At 41.0% G+C, this 9,655-nt stretch overlaps 1 long non-coding RNA gene across 3 annotated transcripts in view; it reads right to left on the bottom strand.

The window, feature by feature from the left end:
* Window positions 1-1,670: 1,670 nt before the first annotated feature.
* The window catches only part of LOC113620773 (uncharacterized), a 71,062-nt gene continuing 63,077 nt past the window's right edge, over window positions 1,671-9,655 (bottom strand). For all 3 annotated transcript variants that reach the window (XR_003432905.1, XR_003432907.1, XR_003432906.1), the window contains one exon: window positions 1,671-2,374. This is a non-coding gene — a long non-coding RNA (uncharacterized LOC113620773). The remainder of the gene's footprint in view (window positions 2,375-9,655) is intronic.

Here is a 9,655-nt window from a genome sequence, read left to right as displayed (position 1 = left end):
AGACTTTGGTTCAACCAATGACACATACATACACACATACGTTTCCTAACACTAAGCCATGTTATAATAAGGTTCTACCTAAAACATCTTGACATTTTCCTCACATGGATGTTGCTTCCATTACAGAACTGAATGACCATTTTGAACCTGAGTGACTGGCTATATAAATAAAGTGGGCCTCTCTTGATAAGTGCCAGTGAAGTACAGAAATGTTAGAGTTGGTCTCAGATCCTAGACATCATTTAGTCCAGCAATATCATTTACAAACAAACTAAGGCTCAGAGAACCAACCTGACTTGGAACACTCACACTGTCTCTAAAGGTAAAATCCAAGAGATTGTGCAAAGGAAAACCTTTTAGTTTGAATAAACAAATCAATTAGTAATTTGCAAAAAGAATTACTCTCACAGCATTCATGTAGACACACACCATAGGGTGTCTAATAATCAAGGCCTACCATCTTGAAACGTTTAATGAAAATACTTGAGTTCGACATATCCACCTGAAATTCATTAGAAATCTCTTATAGGAAGTGTGTATATTAGATGCCATGAGTGGTTTTAAAAGTTAATAAAAGGAAGGATGGGAATTCCCTGGCAGCCCAGTGGGTAGGACTCAGCACTTTCACTGCCGTGGCCTGGGTTCAATCCCTGCCCCGGGGAACTAAGATCCCACAAGTGTGGCCAAAAAAAGTTAAGAAAAGGAAGGAGGAAGGAAATGGTAGGGGGTGGGGGGAGGAAAGAAAAAAACAATGTCTATCCTCCAAAACTTATTTCTAGCTAGAAAGAAGGTATTGTTATTTAACAGTAAGCCTCCTAAGCATTTCTTTATTATGTTTGTCTCTGCCATTCAATGAAAAGCATTTCAAAGGCAGAGCACATATCTGATTGATCTCGCAGAGTGAGTACCTTCTGTTAATAGCATTTGCTCAGTAAATGCTTCTTGAATTGAAATGAATCCTGTCATTATTATGGTGCATCCAAACACCAATAATAGGATGAAACCTATCTTTTATATACCCTTTCAGGCTCATTGATGTTCATCCAATAAATCTTTTGCATAAAGGATAATTAATATTATGTTTTTTAAACAATAGCTTCCACAGGTAGGTTTCAAAATCCTTGAGGGAAAAGTACCTGATGAAAACATTCATCCTTTTAAAAAACTTCATTGACTATTTAAAATATCAGTATGGCATTTTTCTTGAAATGAATAATGACTGATTTAGAAACACACTCATTGGCACTCTCGCTAGTCATTTAATTGTGATCTTGAAGGTAAACTGGCAATCTCAGTTGAAGAAGAACGCTTTGATTCTTTATTAAGTTACTCCAGGTTGAGAGGGGAAAATAAGTGAACGGCAAGAAAGGGTGTTATACGTTGAATGAGGTCCCTGAAGACAGATGATCAGCTAACAGGGATTTGGTCTATCGAAGGCAGAAAAGCCTGGAGTTTGGGTGTCATAGAGGAATCAGCCAGAAGGAAGGCCATGAGCAAAGGCACAGAGGTGAAAGGGTCAGTGTACATTTCTCTTTGTTCTAGAAACCCAGGTGCCACTTTTTTTTTTTTTTGCGGTACGAGGGCCTCTCACCGTTGCGGCCTCTCCCGTTGCGGAACACAGGCTCCGGATGCGCAGGCTCAGCGGCCATGGCTCACGGGCCTAGCCACTCCGCGGCATGTGGGACCCTCCCGGACCGGGGCATGAACCCGTGTCCCCTGCATCGGCAGGTGGACTCTCAACCACTGCGCCACCAGGGAAGCCCCCAGGTGCCATTTTGAGTACCAGTTCTGATCAGTGGTTTCCGTTTTGTTTGCTGTGCCTGAGTGCTTCTTGGCACCTTGCCTAATTCCACAAGTCACTTTAGAACTAAGGTCTTGCTTGCCTCTTGCCAACCCCACTCCCACCCCCAAACAGCTGAAATCCTCCCACCATACCCCAGAACATGCTTACCAGCTAATTGACTTTCCCAAGTCATGTTAATATCCACCATACTGGTTTGCTATGAACATAAATCCAATAATGTCTGTAAATTGTCCAGCGTGATGCCTGATGAATGTTTTTTCCATTCCCCTCTGAGCAGTGTCCTCTGCTATTTTGTGTTACTACTACCTTCACCCCCAACAACGCACCCAGACATATGAAGTGCTTTCTTGAAATACCAGCCATTTTCTGTTGGCCTTCTCTCTACTGCCTGTGCTCTGCATAGAATAGTATTGGTACCTGCACCGGCAGCTGGCTCTGCTCCTGTGTCGCAGGCTCCAACTCTCCAGTGGGAGGATCTCATTTCCCATGCTGGCCCCTCCCAGGCTGCAGCTTCCTGAGGACTTGTCCTGAAATAGGATACTAGGAACTTTGAGTCTGGAAAAGAGAAAGCTTGGGGAAACAGAGCTGTTTTTTAATATTTGAAGACCCGACTCATCAACAAGCAATTAGATCAGAGTTTCTAAACATTTTATGCTCTTTGGTGGTCCAGTGAAGCTTATGAATGCTTTCTTAGAACAATACTTCTAAATGCACAAACTATAACACATAGAATTACAAGGAAACCAATTATATTGAAATACAATCAACAAATTTTTTTTTTTTTTTTTTTGCGGTACGCGGGCCTCTCACTGTTGTGGCTTCTCCAGTTGCGGAGCACAGGCTCCGGACGCGCAGGCTCAGCGGCCATGGCTCACGGGCCCAGCTGCTCCGCGGCATGTGGGATCTTCCTAGACCGGGGCACGAACCCATGTCCCCTACATCGGCAGGCGGACTCTCAACCACTGCGCCACCAGGGAAGCCCAACAAAATATTTTTTAAAACAAGTTTGTGGGACTTCCATGGCAGTCCAGTGGTTAAGACTCCATGCTTCCACTGCAGGGGGCACGGTTTCGGGGAATGAAGATCCGCATGCTGTGTGGCATGGCCGAAAAACAAACAGGGCTTCCCTCGTGGCGCAGTGGTTGAGGGTCCACCTGCCGATGCAGGGCACACGGGTTCGTGCCCCGGTCCGGGAAGATCCCACATGCCGCGGAGCGGCTGGGCCCGTGAGCCATGGCCGCTGGGCCTGCGCATCCGAAGCCTGTGCTCCGCAACGGGAGAGGCCACAACAGTGAGAGGCCCGCGTACCGCAAAAAAAATAATAAATTAAATAAATAAATAAATAAATAAAACAAGTTTGCGATACAGCAATGTATATGATTTTTTTAATTAGCACAATAAATAACAAGAAGTAACAACAGGCTTAATAACCTCTGAAATTGCAAAGTTATGCTGTCAATGACATTTCAAGATTTCTGGAACAACTGGAATGTCATATGAAGAGATGTGTGATTTCTGTTGTCGACAAAGTCATGGAGACTGTTAAGAACTACTGAGGTTTGTTGCCTCTGTACATAATTGAAGGAAATCTAAATTTGGTTACAGATAAGTGAAAATAAAGATGTCATTTTTTTTCCCAACTAAGTTCACAGAGCCCTGAAATCTATGCAGAGATATCCTTGGCTCATGCCTTCCCATCCCCACCCATGTAAGGACTGTGAAGATCCGATACTAGACTCATTCTGTGCCACCGAAAAGGGCAGAACTAGGCTCAGTGGGTTCATGAAATCTATAGAGACAGATTTCAGTTCAGCACAATAAAGAACCTCCTAACAATTAAAAGTCCTCAAAAAATAATAGGCCGCTTAGTGAAGTAATGAGGTTTTTTTAACTAAAAACTATTCAAAAGAGGTTGACTATGATTAAGTAAGGATTTCTGTATTGGAAATGAAATTGGGATCCCATTTACATAAAATATAATAGGAACAGTATTTTCTAGAGATGGGCAATGCAGCAGGCTTGCTAACATTTGCCAGGCATGGTGCGAAGTGCTTTATGTTGGTCAACTCATGCAATTACAGCAGAATACTGGGAGGTAGGCATTATCCCCTGACTATCAGCTCAGTTTTGTTTTGTTGTTGTTGTTTTGTTTTGTTTTGTTTTTTGCAGTACACGGGCCTTTCACTGCTGTGGCCTCTCCCGTTGCGGAGCACAGGCTCCGGACGCGCAGGCTCCGGATGCACAGGCTCAGCGGCCATGGCTCAAGGGCCCAGCTGCTCTGCGGCATGTGGGATCTTCCCGGACCGGGGCATGAACCCGTGTCCCCTGCATCGGCAGGTGGACTCTCAACCACTGCGCCACCAGGGAAGCCCCAGCTCAGTTATTTTTAAATATCTCAACCAGGCCAAACATCTCAGAGGTAGAATTCAAATCAAGGTCTTTCAGACCCCAAAGGTTAGTAGTTTCCATCTGTAAAATGGAGGTCATAATACCTACTTAGAGGGTTGTTATGAAGACTTCAGAAATAATATATGCCAAGTACATATGTCAGATTATCAAAGATCTAATCTATTCTAAGTGCTTTACATGTATTCATTCCATCTTCACAATTCTAAGAGGGAAATAATCTTATCATCCCCATTTTACAGATGAGAAAACAGAGGCACTAAGATGTTGAATTGTTTGCCAAAAGCTATACAACCAGTAACTGGATTTGAACCCTGGAAGTCTGACTCTAGAGTCCATGCTGGTAACCACTAGGCTACACTGCACCCCAACATGGTACTTGCGATTTGTTTTATGCATATTTAAGATTTCTCTCCCCAACAATACAGTTACTGTGAAACTCAGTCTCCCTAAAAACTAGTTCCTCTGATAATTTTATGATTAACCTCTCTGTCCAAAACTTTATTCCCTTTCCTGTCCTGTACCTGTTCCCCCTCAAGATTGAGGAGTATCAAAAAAAAGGGAGGGATTGAAAACGAGCAGGAGCCTGTGGGAACTTCTTGGGTACAACAGTCCCTCTGGGCCCTCTGTCTTTTATTTGTAGGAAAGAAAAAGGGCTCTAGTATCCTAGGTCTTCCCTGAGTTCCAAAGAGCAGGCTCAAGCAGTTAATGATCAAGACAAGAGCCACAGGATGCCTAGTTCCTCCTAAAGGGGTATAGATGACAATCTGATACATATCTTTGAGTTGTTCTACAGAAACTAAGTACCTCCTCTCCCCCCACCTGGTAGAGGATGGTGACTACACGCTGACCGCAAGCACATAGACTCCAGAATGGTTGGAGGTGGAGATTCTCAAAACGTCACTGTATGACCCCACCACCAACCAATCAGAAGAAGGTCCACACACAAGCTCATCATGCATCCTATGACCCTTTCTCCTAACACTGTCTTTAAAATCCTTGCCTGAAAGCCATTGGGGAGTTGGGGTCTTTTGAGAATGAACCACCCATACACGTTGCTTGGTGTCTGCAATAAACGCCATACTTTTCTTCACCACAACTAGGTGTCAGTAAATTGGTTTTGCTGCACAGCGGGCGTGCGGACCCAAGTTTCATTCGGTAACAACTGTTCAAGGTAAAAAATGGAACTCCTTAGTAAACCTAGGGTTCTTTGGGCATGTAAATTCAAACTAGGCCTGCAGTTCTGTGCGTCACTGCACAGCCCATAAATGTTGAAGATCTCTGACTGTCATCCTAACCTACATTTACTCCGCATGCTCATATCTAAGCACGGAAGAGAGAGAGTTTCTCACGTCTTCATTCTTATTCCTTCATTCTGTCAGGGCTGTTAGATGAGTCAAAAACAAATGACCTGGAGCGAAAGCAAAAAAAATCACAGATAGGCAGGACTCTTCCTATCTGACTCAGTCTTTTGAGGGAGATCAGGAACATATACGTCAGCTTTACTTAAGTCCCTCTGTAAAATAAACAAGAATCATTCCAAAGGACCCTTCCATTTCATTGGTAGATTTCTCCCCTTTTGCTCTCCTACCATATATTCCTTGCTCTTTCACCTCCATCTGAGGGGCACAGCAAGGAAGACTAAAGAATGCGAAAATGTAAAAATTTTCAAATAATGAAATGAAAGAACAAGACTTTTGGGGAATCCATCCCTGTCAGTTTGACCCAAACCAACTTGTTCTGCTGCTGTTGCCTGCTTTTTTAAATCATTAATACTATTATGTTACATTTTTAAACTCTGAGGACTTTTTCTTCATGGTTGCCCAGTGACAATGTAATCGAGGAAGAAACAAGAACCACCCATTCTGAGGGAAGCTTTGTAAACTGCCTCTTTGATTCTTGCTAAGCTAGGTTTCTCTGTCCTACAGCTTGGAGCGTCCACCACTTTGCACTCCAGGGTGGTGATTCACAAGCTGAGATTTATGACTTGTTATTTTCAAAGAGACAAGCAAAAAGTATTTATTTCTGTCGTTTGTCTCAGGAAGTCATCTGAGTCACTCCCATGTCTCTCTTGGTATTTAAAAGACCATAGTTTTCTATGTCTGTGAGTCTGTTTCTGTTTCTTAAATAGATTCATTTGTATTATTTTTCTGATTCTACATATAAGTGATATCATATAATATTTGTCTTTCTCTGTCTGACTTACTTCACTTAGTATGATATTCTCTAGGTCTATCCATGTCGCTGCAAATGGCATTATTTCATTCTTTTTTATGGCTGAGTAACGGGGAAAGTGGGGTAAGGGAGGGATAAATTAGGGGTATGGGGTTAACAGATACACACTACTATATATTAAATAGATAAGCAACAAGGATTCACTGTATAGCATGGGGAACTATATTCAATATCTTGTAATAACCTATAATGGACAATAAAATAAAATCTGAAAATATATAATATATATAAAATGGAGTCACTTTGCTGTCCAACTGAAACCAACACAATATTGTAAATCATTTATACTTCAATTTTTAAGAAGACTATAGTTTTGAATAATCATATAGCAATCTTCATAAATGGATGTAGACTGACAGACATAATGATTTAGATTTGGCTGAGATAATTGCACCAAACACTTACTGAGCCCACTACTTGCCAGGCAGTATGTTAACATACTTTCTCTCATTTGATCTTAACAAAGACTCTGTGAGGGATTCATACCTATAGGCTCCATTTTATATGAATGAACAAAATAAACAAAGTGACTGAGCAATTTACCAAAGAGTCTGCTGCTGGTACGTGGTGGAACTGGAATTCAATCCATGTCTATCAGATTCCAGAGCTCAAGTTCTTAACCCTCTGTTTTCAATTATCAGGGAACTTTCTCAATAACCCAGGCAGGCCACTGGCAAATACTGCTGAAATACTTAGTTTATAGCAATGCATTGAAGCCCTCTATCCACCTATTTAAAAAATGTAGTCCAAGCTACTTTTCTTGATACCCTCTGTGTCTTGAAATCCTTTCAGAATATGCTGTTTACAATAGCCACGACATGGAACCAACCTAAGTGTCCATTGACAGATGAGTGGATGAAGAAGATGTGGCACATATATACAATGGAATATTACTCGGCCATAAAAAGGAATGAAATTGAGTTATTTGTAGTGAGGTGGATGGACCTAGAGTCTGTCATACAGAGTGAAGTCAGTCAGAAAGAGAAAAACAAATACCGTATGCCAACGCATATATAAGGAATCTAAAAAAAAAAACAGGTACTGATGAACCTAGTTGCAGGGCAGGAATAAAGAGGTAGACATAGAATGGACTGGATGACATGGGGTGGGAGGGCGAAGCAAGAGTAGCATCAACATATATACACTACTGAATGTAAAATAGTTGGCTGGTGGGAAGCAGCAGCATAGCACAGGGAGATTGGCTCGGTGCTTTGCGATGACCTAGAGGGGTGGGATAAGGAGGGTGGGAGGGAGACACAAGAGGTAGGGGATATGGGGACATATGTATGCGTATGGCTGATTCGCTCTGGTGTGCAACAGAAACTAACACAGTATTGTGAAGCAATTATACTCCAATAAAGATCTATTTTTAAAAAAGGATAATATGCTGTTTATATTTACTAAGCACCCTCCATGTGCTGATTAGTGCAAGGAAAGTTATTTTTAGCAAGAAGAAAAGTCTTTTCTGGGGGTCAGTTTCATAAATGCAGCCACACCTGCTGCATTTATGAGTCTGGCTGAAGTCACCACGGTGACGAGCTAAAGGGGGGCTTTGTCTTGGTGACGCCTAAGACACACCCTACAATACACATCTCCAGGATCTCCTAAGAGGTGGGAGACCACTAGGTCAAGTCACTGGGGGGAAATCTGGATCCTACTAACCAGACTCAGATTGCTCACTGTTTGGAAAAGTGGCATTCACCCATGGACAATATTCTCCTTAAGGACCTCCTTCTGGAAAAATCCTTTTAGTGCCTCCAGCTGTTTCTTGACCTTCTGGTCAGGTCTTCACAATTCAAAAATAACCATTTATGGAAATGCCAGAAGTTACTCAGGTAATTTTTATTTGTTCAAGTCAAATACTTGCTCCCTTTTGCTTAAGCCACCCGTGGCTGCTTTGCCAAAGAATTTTTTTTATCAATAAACACTGGGTTTTACCTAATAAACTATTAGCAGTCAGAAGTCCAGAAATTTTACAGGATACTTGGTAGTAATTATTTTAGTAAGAAACATTTCATGGGAATTTATTCTTTAAAAGAAATATAGATTATAAACACTGGAATCTGCTAGAAGAAAAAGGGGAAATCTTAGGTTGGCTGAATTGGAGGATTTTCATGTTTTTATATTTCATTGCATTATTTTGACTTCAGTTTGCAAAGCCTTAGAAGTCTTTAGATAAACACAATTGAGAAGAAAGCCTTTTCTGTGAGCCAGAGAAACATTTTAGTATTTGTTCTGGTTTATTTTTAATTTCTTACTTATAAAAACTATGAAAGATATTTTTAAAACAAGAAGTACGAATGACTGATAAGTGCCAAAAAAGTGTTCTAATTTTTGCAAAATTTGTAAAAGGTAAACTTCGATTTTTCACCTGTGAATTAAAAACAAGAGAGAGAGAGAGCGCGCACCAGTGGTTTCAGTGGTGTGGTTCCTATTCCATGGGTGAGTTTAAATTGAAAAAATCTTTCTGACAAATTGTTCAGGAAATTGTATAAAATCCTTAAAAATGTTATTTCCTCATATCTTTTTAATCCAATAATATAGTTTCTAAAAGTATATTCTAAGAAAACAGTTGCAGACGGAATTGAAGATTTACATACAAATGCATTGATCACAGCCATGTCAGAAGAGCAGGATCCCTAGCAGATGCTCCTGAGGTGTCTAACTGGTCTACTATGAACTTCAGGGCTGACAGCCATCTTGTGTAGTAATCTGAAGAACATTTTAGACATGGAGTTAAAAAAAAAACAACTTGGGAATCAAGGTTTTACTCTGACCCCCTTATCTACTAGCTGACTCTAGAAAATTACTTTCTTCATTTGTTATTTAACATTTTCATCTGCAGCATAACATACTCTTTAAGATCTCCAGACTCTGTGAATACCCAGCTCTACTATAGACTAGCTAATTGAACTTGAGTAAATCTTTGTGCCTCAATTTTTCCATCTCTGAAATGGGGATATAATTGGTTCTTACCATTTAGAGTTAAGGACTCAATGAGATACTAAAGAGATACTAAAGGAGGTTCTCAAGGCTGAAGAGGGATAACATGAGTAACTTAGATCACCAGGAAAGAGAAGAAAGAAAGAAAGAAAGAAAGAAAGAAAGAAAGAAAGAAAGAAAGAAAGAAAGAAAGAAAGAAAGAAAGAAAGAAAGAAAGGAAGGAAGGAAGGAAGGAAGGAAGGAAGGAAGGAAGGAAGGAAGGAAGAA

The sequence above is a fragment of the Aethalodelphis obliquidens genome, unplaced genomic scaffold (assembly GCF_003676395.1).
Source record: "Aethalodelphis obliquidens isolate GAN/ISIS:26980383/991018 unplaced genomic scaffold, ASM367639v1 scaffold8, whole genome shotgun sequence".
NCBI lineage: Eukaryota > Metazoa > Chordata > Mammalia > Artiodactyla > Delphinidae > Aethalodelphis > Aethalodelphis obliquidens.
This window is presented reverse-complemented; position numbering and strand designations above follow the sequence as displayed.